At 43.0% G+C, this 15,971-nt stretch overlaps 1 protein-coding gene and 1 long non-coding RNA gene across 32 annotated transcripts in view; one reads left to right on the plus strand and one right to left on the minus strand.

Moving 5' to 3' along the window:
• Positions 1-15,971, plus strand: part of CD44 (CD44 molecule (IN blood group)) — a 94,613-nt gene that overhangs the window by 19,058 nt on the left and 59,584 nt on the right. The window lies entirely within an intron of this gene.
• The window catches only part of LOC103796279 (uncharacterized), a 45,566-nt gene continuing 42,371 nt past the window's right edge, over positions 12,777-15,971 (minus strand). The window contains exon 5 of one of the 2 annotated variants that reach the window (XR_004730611.3): positions 12,777-13,236. This is a non-coding gene — a long non-coding RNA (uncharacterized LOC103796279). The remainder of the gene's footprint in view (positions 13,237-15,971) is intronic. The other variant, XR_004730610.3, reaches the window with a different exon arrangement.

The following is a 15,971-nucleotide window of genomic DNA, read 5'->3' on the forward strand; positions in this document are numbered from 1 at the left end:
GGAGGAAGAAATGGTGTTTTTCTCCCTCTCAAATGTAATTGTTTCTTTACAGTGCTGTTCTCTGGCCTCAAAGTACAGAAGGGCCCTTTCTAGAGGCCTGATTATCTAGAGGCAGTTTAACAGAGGAACTTCCTTTTCACTCTGAGAAGTTCGGAGTTCCCCAGAGCCCACTTCCTCCCCAGAAGCCCAGGCTTGGAATTTCTTGGTTGCCAATGAGGGGCCAGCTTCTGAATGCATAAAGTGTGTCAATAGTTTTTAATCAATTCTCTCATCTCCAAACATACCTTTAATTGAGTTTAGCTGCTTAATTATGCTCTCCTCTACAGAAAGGAAGATCTGGCCGCTCCCAGCCACACCTCAGAAGTGAGTAAGGCTTTTGCACCTTTTAATAGGAGTATTTACATGTGTGTCGGTTTCTCATCAGCTTTCAATTTCATGAGAGTGTGATTTTGGACTGTTGTTTGAGATGAAAGAGCAGATTATTAAAGTGCAAATAATCTTTTTTTACGGTGGAAACACATCGTAAATTAGAACCTACGAGACCCCTTTGTAGCGGGAAAGGCTGAAGCCAGTTGTCCAAGGTTTCATCTTTCTGTAGGAGAAGGGAAAAAATGGACACGTATTAAGTGTTTGTTATGATCCAGACTCTCTGCTGGTGCTTTTTGTCTATTTATTCTCTAACTCCCATTAACTTCTCTTTGAGGGAGGCAGCAAATGACAGCTGAATAAAGGAATGGCTGAATTTCATTAGAGCCAGGTTACAGGGAGAGAAATTGAGGCTCATAAAGGGGAAGTAACTCACCTGAGATGGCTCAGCTCTTATATGGTTCAGCTAGAACCCTTTCTCCCTTTTAACACTACACCTCAAGTTTCCATTCAGTTTCATGGGATTAATCCTGTTCTTCTGTCCTCAGAATGAAGCCTTGAAAGCTCAAAGCATCTCCTTTTCTTAAGAATTTGGATTTTTCTGGCTCTTTGAGAATTAAGGAGCTCGAAACAATTTACAACTCTTGAGAGGAATCATCAGGAAAGCAGGTGGTGAAACTTCCCTCTCCCCACTCTTCCCAGGGACAATGGGGCCTCCAAGACCACCAAAGATCAGGGCACCAGGTGGGGTCACCTCCCGGCTCCCTATTCATTGTTCAATTGGGGGCCACTCAGCAGCTCCTCAGGCGAGGATTGTCTCAGAACTGAAGAATGGTTCTAATTGGCCCAAGATGCTGAAATTTATGGCAGGGAGCTTTGGGGAAGTGTGTAGCAACTTAGGAGCCTTCTCTCTAAGGGAATCAGTAGCTGCTGCATTTCTTGTAATTGAAACCATTCTTTGCCTCCAGCTTCCATGGGGCAGGTTCTCATATCTGCGTGCTGAAAGGCATTTATTTGATGTAATCTGAGAGCAGGATGCTGGTAACACTCTCTTTTGTGTTTTGCCAATTGTTTCTTCTTCCTGGTCAGTCCACCCTGTCTGACGCATTCATTATACCATAACCACCTTGACACCAGAGTGAAATGCCATTTCTCTGCAGGCAGGAGAGAGTCATGTGGATTCTTTGAGTGTTTGTAGGGTAAGTGAGAAAGATACATAGCCTTCTAGAGGCAGAGGGCTGAGTTGGCTGGTGACCTAGAGATTTTCAAATCCAACTCCGTCCTTGTCTGATAGAGAAAATGAGGCCTCCGAAGGTAAGGTGTCTTCTCTAAGTACTCACAGTTTAACAGTAGGAAGGCTGATATGAAAGTCCAGGTCATTAGACATTCAGCCTAATGCTCTTCCCACTAAACCAAGTTAACATTTATTGTGTGCCATACTAAATGCCAGACACTGGGGACACAAAGTGGTCCCAGTGGAACTCACTTTGGTTATATGGGTTAGGACACTTGAGGCAGGCTCCTCCTTAGAATGGTGTCTTATAGAGACTCTCTCTCTCTTTCCCTCCTATCTCCGATCTATCCTATCAAGAGAGAACACAAATAATGTAGAGTAGGAGCCCATGTATCTGGATAATTATGCTCCTAGCTCCTAATTACCAGGAAGCCTGGAGGTCTTGAGTGGTTGTAACCAAGGATACCAAAAGTGGCTGACCAGTTAATGAAGAATTAAGTTCAAGTAAGAGGCACTTTACATTTAAGCTGCCTTAATACACTTTAATCTTGGAGATGATTGGCTAATATTGGTTAAGTACCAGGTACTTTGAAGAGAGTCAAGTCTTTTGCTAAATGATTTAAGTACATTTCCTCATTTAATTCTCAAAAAGCACCTCATAAGGAAGGCATTGGTTTTACTTTACTGATGAAGAAACGGAGGCTTAAAGGTTAAGAAAACACAGCACGCATAACATCCCACAAGAGTGCAAGCCGGGACTTGGACCCAAGTCTTTCTGGGATCTTTCTGATCCAAGCCATACTTGGAGTATTGTTACCACAATCTCACAATACAATGAGGGTAAATCTCTGCAATCACCAGTTACCAGCAACTGTGAAATAATGGATGGCATAGATGTCAGGGGGTCAGGAGAGCCTTGTAAGCTTTCAGAAGGCTTGGGAGTGGACACATCACAGTTGCACTCTGCTGGGCTGCTCTGTAAATCTCTGGTTGGATTTTGCCTTGAATTTTTCTGGTCAAAACTCAGAAGGGACAGATGTGGCTTCACTTACACCAATTCTACCCAGCTTGTGACCCACGTGGAACTCTTGTCCCTTAAGCCAGGTCATTCAGTTGTTGTAGCCTTTGCCTTCTAAGTTTCCCTTCTGAATTCTAAGGACTTCTCCTTATGTGCAAGGTCCAGCCCCGCAGGGTGTAGTGGGTGTTCTTTTATGTACGGAGATGAGAGATTTCAGGAAAGAAAGACACAAGACACAGAGATAAGAGAAGAATTCAGCTGGGCCCGAGGGACCACTACCACCAAGGCGCGGAGTCCAGCAGTGGCCCAAAATGCCGGGACATGCTGATATTTATTGTATACAAGGCAGTGGGTCAGGGTAAGGAGAGTGAATCATCTGACGTGACTGATAGGGTCAAGCAAATCACATGCTTACAGTACAGGGGGCCCCTCCCTTTCAGGTAGCCGATGCAAGGGAGGGAGGCACATATGTCAGCATTTTTCTCCATACTTATCAGAAAGATCAAAGGCTTTTAGGATTCCCTTACTCTTACTCTTACTACTCACAACTTCTAAGAGTTTAAAAGGAGAGCCAGATGGGAAAGTGGAACATGAAAGTGGACAAGGATGGTGACCATCGGAGCACAGCATCACAGAGAGGCATTTAAGCCCCTGATGTCTACGGGCAGGCCTGGCTAATGTCAGACCTTCCTCAAGAGCGGGGCAGAGCAGAGCGTTCTCTGAACTCCCCCAGTGAAAGGGAAACTCCCCCTCACGGCCTGCTAAGTAGTAGGCGACTTCCCAGGCACTGGCGCTACCGCGAGGCCTGCCTGCTAAGTAATGGGCACCTTCCCAGGCGCTGGCACTACCACAAGGCTCTCACTCTCGTCTCCTGATCACTTCTCATAATGTCCCTTTGGTTTCTAATTATATTTCACCAGGTTATTTCTATACTATGAGACTAAAATGTTTTTATGCTATAATACTAAAGCAAAGATTAATAATAAAGAATAATTATTTAATAAGATTGATTATATAATTATGTGATTATTTCTAAACATATTTGGTATCATTGCTAAAACTAAGTAATCAGTTGTTTATTATACTGGGACAGATTGTGCCTTCAGTCTCTTGCCTTGGCACCTGGGCAACTTTCTTCCCACACTTGTGGACCGTGGAAGACAGAAATGAATTCCAAATCTGATTTAATCTGTGTGTGGGGGGGGGAGGAGGAATGTATTTCCTTTTGCTAGAAAGGAAATACATTTTTCTGAGCCCACCGAAAGCCCCTTAATAAATAAGTAAATACGCCCATGAGTTTGTATAAGAGTGAACCTTAGACACACAGACCACATGTCAAAAGAGCCCTGTCTCTGGGCGCGGTGGCTCAAGCCTGTAATCCCAGCACTTTGGGAGGCCGAGGCGGGTGGATCACGAGGTCAAGAGATCGAGACCATCCTGGTCAAAATGGTGAAACCCTGTCTCTACTAAAGATACAAAAAATTAGCTGGGCATGGTGGCACATGCCTGTAAGCTACTCAGGAGGGTGAGGCAGGAGAATTGCCTGAACCCAGGAGGCGGAGGTTGCGGTGAGCTGAGATCGTGCCATTGCACTCCAGCCTGGGAAACAAGAGTGAAACTCTGTCGCAAAAAAAAAAAAAAAGAGCCTGTCATTCTCTATTGTAATATCCTCTTCTATTTCATGTGTAGCGCTATCAGTATCTGAAATTAGCGTGTTCATGTGTTAATCATTTACCTGTGTACTATCTCCTCACTCTAGAGGGAAGCTCTCTGAAGGCACAGATCATGTCTGACTCTCCAGCACCCAAGATTATATCTGGCTCATATCATCCATATCATATGGAAGGTGCTGTGAATTGACACCTTGCACTATGCCCTATAAGAACTAATGGTGCTTTGGGAGGCACCCATTTCATAGAAAGAGGCCCACTTGTTCCCATCCTGATGGTTCTAGAGCTACTTTCCAATGTCTGTGGTGAAATAATGGGTTTTTGCAAGGTGTGGTCTCATGTCATGGTTCGGGGCCATTTAAGAGAAAACCAAGAGCTTATTTTCTTTGACAACTGCACACAGGGTCATTTGTAATGTCCTTCGTTTCCAAGCCTCTGGATCTTTGCATGTGTCATGCTCCTTAAAAGAAGGAAGTTATGTTTGGCCTGCTTCAGTTTTGCATGGAATGGTAAAGATTTTGGTCCAAATCCTGTGGCTTGAGTTGGATTTAAAAGCTTGTCAGAAATAAGTTCTCTGGAACTTGGCATTTGAGACTGGCATCTGTTGTTCCAGATGAGATTTCACAGATTGAAAGCTCGGGAAGAGGTGTGAATTACAAGCAATTAATTCACAGGGCAATTGGAACTGTAGTAATCCTGCAAATCTTTTGGCCCAGATTTTAAAAATAACCCCACAACCCAGCTTCTCCCTCTGTAGGGCTTCTGCTTGGAAAGATTTGTGTAACTCTCAAAAATATCTGAAGAGTGAATAGCAGTAGGGTTCTTGGACTGCAAAGGAGATCCTGCTTATGTACACGCTCTTGTGCACACAGACACACACACACACACACACACACACACACACACGTGTTCGCTTTAGTCTCTGATAGAAAAAGAGAACGAGGAAAGACAGAGATTGAGTCATTAACATGTGACCTGGTGATGTCTGAGTCCTCTGACTTTGAAATCAGTAGAAATCTAGAAATCTACTTTGTCACTTGCAATGCTCTGTTGTTGCAAATGAATATTTTTGCAGCTGCAACACTTCATTGCTAATATGTTTAAAGAAGGCAAGATAACTTAAAGGCATGAATCCTGTTCTGTCTAATCCACCTGTAAGTCAGTGTTGGTTGTAGGCAAGGGCCATTGGCTATCAAGTACCAAGGGTTGTAAATGATTTACTTTTTTTTTTTCCAAACTGAAGCAAACTCATAGTTGTTCCTAGAAAAGCATGCACACTCGCTTGCTTGCATTCAGATACGCTTTTTTGAGTAACAGAGAAGAGGCCACTTGGATTACAAGGCACTTAATGCCCGTTGGAGTGTGACTGGCATTGTCCACCCTGTGAATTGTAGTGGTGGTATGGGGAAAGGGGTTAAAAAGCATCAATCTATGGAGTACGCGCACCAGATGGAACCTGTCCTGTGAAGAACAGATGTCCTTCATAGAAAGATTAGAGGACTGTATCAGTCAGGCAGAAATCCAGTCCATTCATCAAGCTTTTCCTCTTGCTGTGGTCCCTAGAGGCCCTGTTTAGGCTTGGGCCTCTTATATGCCAGCGCAAGACCAATTTCTCTATGAAATCCCCCTGCCCCCAGCCGCTCCCCGCCCTTTGGTCTGATAGCTACTTCCTGGGAGAAGAAACTCGTAATCAGCTCCCATCCCCCAGCTAAATTTGCTTGATATTAGCAAATTCTAACCCAAGACGTTAAAACTATCTGAGAAGAGGCATGAGTCTGCTTCTTGCCTGTACCTTCCTAAAGTCAAGGTGCAGCAAGGAGAGAGAAATTTGTATTTGGCAGCCAAGAAAGAAGAGATCTGTCTGCCTCACCCTCTGCTGGTGCAACCTTGCACCTCTCTCAGCCTCAGTTTTCTTTATGTATAAAGTTTCCGTGATTGGAATTGTACTTATCTCACGTGACTACTGTGGGATTGAAACAAGATAGTTCGTGTGAAGTACCAAGCACAGAGCCTGGCACACAGTAGGTGCTCTATTAGAGTTAATATTACTGGAAAGCCCAACTGGGGGCTCAGCGGTAGAAGCTGCTGGAGCCTAGTGTTACAGCGACATCCTTTACCCTACCATCCACTTGCATTTTCAGCCGCAGTGTGAGAATCCACATGTCCCAAGCATAAACTGACTCTTAGCTAACTCGTGTCAGAGACCAGGTGTTATCCTGGGGATTGACTCCTGGCTCTTGCCACTTTCACAGTAGGATGTTGGGTGGATTGTACTCTTAGCCTCACTTGTTTCGTCTGTGAAATGGGGGTGATAATTTGACTTCTCAAGGTATAGCATCTGTTAAGGCATATAGACTACAATCTGACACAAAGTAGCAGCTCCATACATTCCAAATCTTTTGTTTTTCCCTTAAGGAGATGCTAAAAGAGATAGGCAAGAGGAAAGAAAAGCAAATTTGGAGATGCCCTGAGCTGTGTGTTGAAGTTGGGCTCTGATGGAATTGGTGGTGACCTTTCGCTTCTCTCCATCTTGATGGCTCTGTGTTCTAGGACTACAAGTCTTACTGCAATTTTTGATTGTATAAATCTGACCAACTCCACTATTTACCTAGCTCCAGTCCCCTTAGAGTAGGATTGGAAACTCAGACTTTGCTATCTGCTCTGCAGAGTGAACTAGAGACAATCTTTATAAAAAACTTTAAGTTGCAAGATAATTGTATTCTTGATACTGAGGGGAAAAATACAAAAGTGATAATACTAAGCTGAATCATGAATAGCATTTTTGCACAATGTATTTCATTTGGTCTGCAGCCTTTGCACGGTGCTAATTGTTCTGTGTGTCTGTTTGCATGTCTGTTTCATGGGATGACTTACCCTTCTAGGTTTCCAAATGCTTTGGAGCTCCTGGCCCATTGCAGAATTTACTAAGTGGTGGCCATCATCACTTTGATTGGTCCCTACTACAGTATTTTCCAGACTTTTCCACCAAGGCTCCTAGGGCCTTGTGGTGGGTGCCAGGACCATTGATGGGATAGGGTGGGTGCTGGATGAGAATGAGCAGCTGGTAGATTGAGTCTCTGTGTCTGCCCTTCAATCCTCGTTCCAGCCCCTATTAGCTCCAATTTTTTTGGTCATTTTTTTAAATGTAGAGATGGGGTTTCACCATGTTGGCCAGGCTGGTCTCGAACTCTTGACCTCAGGTGATCCACCCAACTCAGCCTCCCCAAGTGCTGGGATTACAGGTGTGAGCCACCACGCTCGGCCCATTAGCTCTATTTTTAGCCATTTAAAATATTGTGGTTGTGCCTAAGATATCATGGCAGGGAGAGGAAGAAGAGTCTGAAAACCACCAATCTTTTCTCTGAGTGCTGCCACTGATCCCATTTGCCTGTTACAACCCAAGTTGAAAAGGCAGCACCACAGGGGAATGGAGAAAATTAGCAGAACTGGAAAATCTGAGTTGAGACCTGGGTTTATCAAACTCTCCATAAGACTTTGAGTCTGTGAAACTTATGTTCATTAGTTTCTTCATCTGTTAAATGGGTCCATAGCACCTGTCCTCTGGGCCTCACAAAGCTGCTTTTGGATGTGACTGTGCTTTATAATTGGTGAAGGAAACTCCTACATGGCAAGACTAGCAAAGCCTGATGTACTTTAATCCTGGTTCTAATTCTGTTCTGCTGAGGGTGAAGCCCAAATGTGTCTTAATTCATATGAGGTTTTTGAGAAGCTTTCTGAGATTTTAATACCGTCCCAGGTATGCACATCGACCCTCTCGTTTTTATCACATGAGCTCCAAAAGTTTCATAACTTTTTATTTCAACCTGGGTGGTAGGAATGCTAGGTGTGCCTCAGGGAGCTATAGTGAGTTATTCAAGGTCACATAATTAGCTGATAATTAACAGAAGTAAGGCTAGAACCAGTGCATCATACTCCCAGATGGGGGCTGCTAGCTCATCAACATGTCAGTAACCCATTAATCACCCCTGAAATACAGATATTACTTGTGAGTAACAGTTTCTCAGCCTACCTCAACTGTTATGAGAGTCTTTCCTTAAACTAAAGCTAACCAGGTCCACAAAATGCCAGCTATAGACAGTAGCAGAAGCTATATACTGATTAGGTGATGTATCAGTCATTGAAACTACCCAGAAAAACAAAATACAATGACAAAATCAAATGGATCAACCTTATTTCCTACTTGCAACAAGAAAACCCTATGCGGGTCCCAAGATGCTTTTTCATTTCATTTACCACATCCTGGATTTGTGCTAGTCAGTCTGCTAAATCAATAAGCTCCGAAAAGCAGAAAACAAAGATTGTGAGGCCAGAGGATTTCCTGATCACCATGGCAACACACAGGGGTGCGCACTGTGGTTTCTCTCCCTGAAGACACACTCGTCAAAGACTACCTGGTGTTACAGAATTCTGGTGCAGTAAAGCAACAGTTCTGGGACACACACTTCCTTTTGCCAGGAAGACTCTTGGATCCAGGACCAGGAGTGAGGGATTAAACAGTTCTCCATGTTCTCACCTTCTCCAACTCCCCATCATCCCATTAGGAGGCAGGGACAGGACTGTTCTCCAAACTCTCAAAACAACCCAAGAGCTTTCTAGACTGTGCATTGGATTGGTCATTTGATGGCCTTGGCTGAAGGGACAGGGTAACAACTAAGAGAACCCTTGGGATTCTTCTTCAATGTGATGGGCCCCTGTTGGTTCAGCATTGGCTGCAATGACAGGCTCCTTGCTCCATGGAAAAAAGGCAGAGAGATCAGAGGATCCAGCCAGACACCAAGACATTGGGGTGTCTTGCCTTTCTAAGTGCCAAGTGATGAATAGCTCAGTTGAAAGCAACCCAGGGCACATTCTGGAGGAAATTCTCTGGGTATGATTGTGCATGACTGTTTTCTCTGCTCATTAAACCCTCATCCGCCTCCACGGCAATTCCGGGAGAGATTGAGTCACTCAAGACTCATGGTCTGCACTGGGCAGCCAAAGGCGATTCGGCCACCAAGTGTGATTCTGGCCTCATTCAGAAGTGGATGCTGAACAATACGCCCTTTCACCAGGAGCCCATCACATGGGTGTCAGGAGATGGGAGCGAGTGATGTGGTGGCAGAGGGAAGGCTGCTGGCCTGCTAGACTGGCAGGCCTGGGGGCAGCAGAGGGCACAATAGACTCCAAGATGAAAACTTCTGGGCATGGGAAGAAACCAGGGCAAAAAGGGTGAAATCACAAAAAAAATAAGAAAACTTCTGGGCTTTGAAGACTTCGAACAAATGAAGAACAGAATGACTTCTTCGTGTCCTATTAAGACAGAGTGTTGTGGCTGTATTGAGAACAGCTTGCTCAGACCTCTCATGAAAGATAGGTCACAAGAGAAATTGGTTAGAAGCTTCCCATTGTCCCTCCTAGCTTTAAAAGTAGATAATCCAATTAGCAATAATGCTTTAAAATAGCAAAAAGTTTCTTCTCTTCCCTTCCTACTTCTGATCAGAACCAGTTCAGTAAGATTTATGAGTTGTGCAACCTGTTTTGGACAGGAGCTTAGCAAATCAAAAAACAGGAATAGAAGCGTGGCTTTTTAATGATAAACACTGTAAAAACGAAAAATTTGGAGAGCTTGCCAGTGCTTCTGGCTGCCCAAGTGGTTTGAATGTGGCTGACTCCCAGGAGCTCGATCTCCTTGGGTGCAGTCCACCCAGAAAGCCATGCTCCAGGTATATGAACCTGAAGCCTTAGCTTGGTCAGTCTAGATTTTTGGGTTTGGCTGCAAACATCTCAAAATGTCACAAGGATTGTCTGTGTCTTTGGTGACGCAACCCTGGGCCAATCCCAAGTCCTGGAGTCCTCTCCTAAGCACCCTGCCTAACTGTAGAGAGAGCATTCAGGCTATAAAAGGCAGGAGATCTGGGGGCTATGACCAAGTTTGGGTTCTCTAAATTCCCAAGGGTATGATGGGAAGACCAACAGGTAGAACCAGAGAGAAGTAGTCAACCCACTGTTGGGGAAAGCCAGCCAATGTCACGACTTCAGAATCTCTCTGGGGAAAGAGTGAAAATTCCATCAGTGAAGTTTATTCCACTGAAGCTTTACCAGACCTTGGTAAAGGCTCCTATCTTGTGGTCCAGAATCAGGGGACTTCTGATCTTAAAATAATATTCAATAAGCTCAAATTCTTCTCTCTAGGGTTCTCTTCATGATCACATCTGCACACTTTATAAAAAAATCACATGAAGGGTAAGTGAGCTTCCTATAGTTTCAGTATCTGACCTGTGCATAAGCTGCAGTTTAACACTGGAAAGCCATCAGCCAGATCGCCCAGTCTGAAATCCGGGCCCCCCAGTGACTAGCACAAGTTACTTACATCTTCTCAATGAATCAGTTACTTCTTGTGGAAAATGGGGATAATAAAAATACCTGCCGCATAGCATTGTTAGGAGAATTAAGCAAATTCTTAGGTGTAAAGTGCTGAATACTTTGAACCCAGACTAGGCTCTCAGTGAGTGCTCACTGTGGTTATCATGGACCAGGAGCTGCAGGAATTAGAACACCATTGAGTAACAGGACCTAGCTTTATTCTCATCTTCATGATAAAAGAACTTCTCCTTACATATGGCCTAATCTGGGACCAAAACTCTAATTCTCCCTCATCCCTCCTGAAGAGATGACAAATAAGGACCAGGTACACCTGGGTGGCTTATGTTAGAAAACAAATTAACTCATTTTGCAAAATCTGGAGACGTCTGGTCTGTAGAACTGACAGTGCCCTCTCTTTGGGCACAGTACAATTGTAGGTTGTCTTCATATGGGATGTACTGTGTTTACCACATTCCCTAGGAGATCTGGCCTCAGAAATGGCCCTGTGATGGTATGTGAATGTACCATGCCTGTTGCTGAGATGATGGCTTGCACATTCAGACAGATAAAGCCAGTTACAAAACTAAAAGGTGGTCTCTGAAACATTTGCTTTAGGGAAGACAGCAAATGTTCACAGAAGCAAAGTTCTGAGTTAAAGACATTTTAATTGTCCAATAAGGGATTCTCAGCAAAGACCAGCTGGTGATTCTTCAGAGATGATGTGGGGAAGGAACCTGATAGGTGATCTTTTTGCCCCCTATAAATCTGCCGCCTGTTGAGGGTTGGGGGCAGAAAGAGAGCGTTTATTAATTCATCATTTCATTCAACATTTGCCTGCCATGGGCACTGTACTAGGTCCTGGGGATATAATTGTGAAGAAGGGCAGTACCATTTCTGTTGTCACAAAGCCCACAGGGAAGTTCCAATTTCCAGAATACTGGAATTTCTGATTACTGAAGAGACCATAGAGATAATAATTTCTTGTAATTTTTTACCTGGGTTGTGTTACACTTTTTTGAGAACCAATAAAACCCAGAGATGTTGCCCCACCTAAACACACACAGACACATACAGACACACCCATACACCCATGCACACATACAATCCTGCATATAATCTCAAAGGTCCATGGATGTCTTGAAGACCAGCTCCTGGATTCCATGTTGAAAATCCCTTGCAGCCCAGCTCCAATACTAGCTACTGCATGAACCAGCCCACTCACCTCTCAGGAAAGTTTAGGAAGATGTAGATAATGGCAATGTGGGTGAAAATTACACAGTGCTGTCTTCCCAGTAGATGTTGTTGTGATTTTCTATGACTTCAGAAATGACTGGTGTGGACCAAGAAGCTATTATTCCCTGTAGGCTCTACAATCTAGACAAAGCTTTGAAATGTGCTGGAATGATTTTATTAGAGATCTATTTCCCTTGATGTGAGGCTTATGGAACAGTATAGATGAGATTAACGGTGTTAGGGGTTTATCCAGGAGAGAATGCATAGTACCTGTAACCAGGAGTCTGTGTGGTAGGCAGCATAGCACAGAGGTTAGAACCTGGACTCTCCCACTTGGATGACATTGGGCAAATGACTTTACCACTTTGTGCTTCAGTTTCCTCATCTCTAAAATGGGTTTAGCAATAGTGCCTACCTCATAGCATTTTGAGGAGAATTAAATTAGCTGAAGGACATAAGGCACCTAATAAGTATGCAATGCCCATTTGCTCTGATTATTAAGTGTCAAACACCATATCAAGTGTTTCTCATTAATAGTCCAATAAACCCTGACCACCTCAAGGAGGAGGTGGAGTGTCAGACAGGTTAAGTAACTAACAACCTGTGTCACCTGAAGCGAGGGGCAGGGTCAGGAATTGAACAAGATTTGAGCAGGTCCTAACTAGGTTGAACTACTGACCTTCATAAAAGTTTGACACTAGAGACTAGTTTTACAGGACAAAGAAACTTTCTTGCAGAGCTCCTTTATCCAGCCTTCCTCACAGCTCTCTAGCAGACTTCTTCCCATGTGGGTGGGGAGATGAGCTTCCTAGACACTGGGACACTGGTCTCCATGAGCCCTCTGTGCTGCCCACAGCCCTAGCGTCATGAGCATTCTAAAGGCCCAGTGGATTTCTATCATGGGAAGCTTCCTCTCCAAATCCAAAAGAGGCCTCAAACACTCAGTGTTTTTTATTGAGCCCATTTATCTCAGAGGGAGGGCCTTGGGACAGTTTATTCATTACATGATACAGGAGATTTATTGGAGACCAGAGGGCCCAATGGAAAACATTCTTGATTTCTTTCCAGCTGGAAAGACTTGTTTGAGAGATGCAATCAGCCATTTAGTATTAGCCTCTTGAGTCAAAGTGGATCCTGAATCACAGAGGTCTCTGTTTCTCAGGAGAAACACACAGATATCTGAGGAGGCTTGCCTCTCTGTAGTGGTTTGCAGCATGGAGACATTGGTGTTCTCTCAGCAATGTTCTGTGGTCCGTGGCTATTCATGCCTTAGCCTTACCTTAACTCTACTTCATTGGGAATTTGGGCATGTTTCTTTACTTCTTCCCCTCTCTGTGTATTAGTTTGTCCATCTGGAAAATAGGGATATTAATATTACCCACCTTATAGGGTTGTTTTAAGGATAAAATGAGTAAATAATTCTAAAGTGCTTAGAAGAGTGCCTGACATATACATCATGAATGCACAATATTTATTAGCCACTGCTATTGCTGTTGGTATTATGAATACCCTCTGGGGTAATAATTTGGGTTTGCATAAGTATTGAGGAAACCTGTTGAAATGTCTTCATAAGACATTTATGCAGCCAACAAACATATAAAAAAAGCTCATCATCACTGGTCATTAGAGAAATGCAAATCAAAACCATAATGAGATACCGTCTCACGCCAGTTAGAATGTTGATCATTAAAAAGTCAGGAAACAACAGATGCTGGAGAGGATGTGGGGAGATAGGAATATTTTTACACTGTTGGTGGGAGTGTAAATTAGTTCAACCTTTGTGGAAGACAGTGTGGTGATTCTTCAAGGATCTCGAACTAGAAATATCATTTGACCAAGCATCCCATTACTGGGTATATACCCAAAGGATTATAAATCATTCTACTATAGAGACAGATGTATGCATATGTATATTGAGGCACTGTTCACAATAACAAAGATTTGGAACCAACCCAAATACCCATCAGTGGCACATATATACCATGGAATACTATGCAGCCATAAAAAAGGATGAGTTCATGTCCTTTACAGGGACATGGATGAAGCTGGAAACCATCATTCTCAGCAAACTAACACAGGAACAGAAAACCAAACAATGCATGTTCTCACTCATAAGTGGGAGTTGAACAATGAAAACACATGGACACAGGGAGGGGAACATCACACACTGGGGTCTATTGGGGGTTGAGGGTCTAGGAGAGGGATAGCATTAGGAGAAATACCTAATGTAGATAATGGGCTGATGGGTGCACAAACCACCATGGCATGTGTATACCTATGTAACATACCTGCACGTTCTGCATTTGTACCCCAGAACTTAAAGTATAATTTAAAAAAAGTAATGTCTTCATAAACTATCAGGATCTGAGTGACACAAAGCATTGAAAGTGTTGGTTCCTTTTAAGTCTAGAGGAGAAGGATTGTGAACACTTACAGGATAGTTGACCTGAAATGAAGTATTTGACACCATTCTTGCAACTCCTAAGTGGCTAAATAGCATCAGGGTTAGGAAATGGACTTTTTATTGAGATTAAGATAAAAGTAGGCTGTAACATTTTTACTTTGCATAGGATTTCTTTATCTAATCAGTAGTCCTTTGTGGATATCTACAATGTGTCAGGACCTGTTAAGCCTTCACATCTAGGAAGGCTAAAGGTTGAGTTTATCTGTTTCATCCTGTCTTGGCTGATCACATGCACATACAACCACACTCTCACTTGCATATACACACATGAGTATGAGGGGAATTCAAAATGTTCATGGAAAAAATTAATTAAATGATAAAAGTTTTAAAATATGAACTTTATTTCTCAACATAAGCTCCATCAAGTTCAAGACACTGTTATAAGCTATTATAGTAGCCATTTAGTCCATCCCTAAAGAACTGAGGGCTCTGGGAATTTAATCATGTCAATGCAGTCTTTCTTACATTGTTAACTAAAGAAAAATGGGCGCCCTTTAAAGATTTTTAAAGATTAGGTAACAAAAAAAAAAGTCAGAAGGAGTCAAATTCTGACTGTAAGGTGAATGCTTAGTGGTTTCCCCATAGAAATTCTAAAAAACATTGCCTTTGTTTGATGAGAGGAATGAGTAGGAGCATTGTCATGGTGGAGGAAGACTCTCTGGTGAAGATTTTCGATACATTTTTCTTCAAAAGTTTGGGCTAACTTTCTGAAGACACTCTCATAATTAGCAGATGTTATCATTCTTTGATCTTCCAGAAAGTCAAGAAACAAAATGCCTTGAGCATCTCAAACAACTGCTGCCATGACCTTGGCCATGACCTTGGCTCTTGACTGGTCCACTGGCTTTGACTGGACCCCTTCCACCTCTTGGTAGCTATTCCTATGATTGTGCTTTGTCTTCAGGATCACACTTGTAAGGCCATGTTTTAACTCCTGTTACAATTCTCAAAGAAATTGCTTCATGATCTTGATCCCACTTGTTTAATATTTCCATTGAAATCTCAGCTCTTGGCAGCAGCTGAACTGGGTGCAATGATTTTGGCTCCCATTGAGTGGAAAGTTTGCTCAACTTTCATTTTGCAGTCAGATTTGTGTAAGCTGAACCAGTTGAGATCTCTATGATGTTGGCCATTGTTTCTGCTGTTAATCATTGGTCCTCTTCATTTAAGTCACAAATAAGATTAATTTTCTTTCTCCCAAATTGATGTGGATGGCATATCACTTGCAGGCTTCATCTTCAACACCATCTCGTCCCTTCTTCAAACAAGTTATCTGTTTGTAAGCTGCTCATTTTTGGGGGGCATTGTCCTAATGAACTTTTTCATAAGGCATCGATGATTTTGCCATTCTTCCACCTAAGCTCCACCAAAAAATTTGATGTGTGTTCTTGCTTTAATTTTAGCAGAATTCATGTTGCTCTGAGAGACGATCTTTTCAATCATGTCTTATCCTTGTTAGTGCCTCAAACTAGATCTGGTTCAGACATAGCAAGTTAGTGTGAGTTTACTTTGGTGCAAAAGATTGAAATCTGTATGTAGTTTTTTCATAACATATTTTTTATAAACTTTTGGAAGACCCCTTGTGTAGACACACTCACACAATGCACGCACGTATTGTCAATG

This window comes from Callithrix jacchus, chromosome 10 (assembly GCF_049354715.1).
Source record: "Callithrix jacchus isolate 240 chromosome 10, calJac240_pri, whole genome shotgun sequence".
Lineage (NCBI taxonomy): Eukaryota > Metazoa > Chordata > Mammalia > Primates > Cebidae > Callithrix > Callithrix jacchus.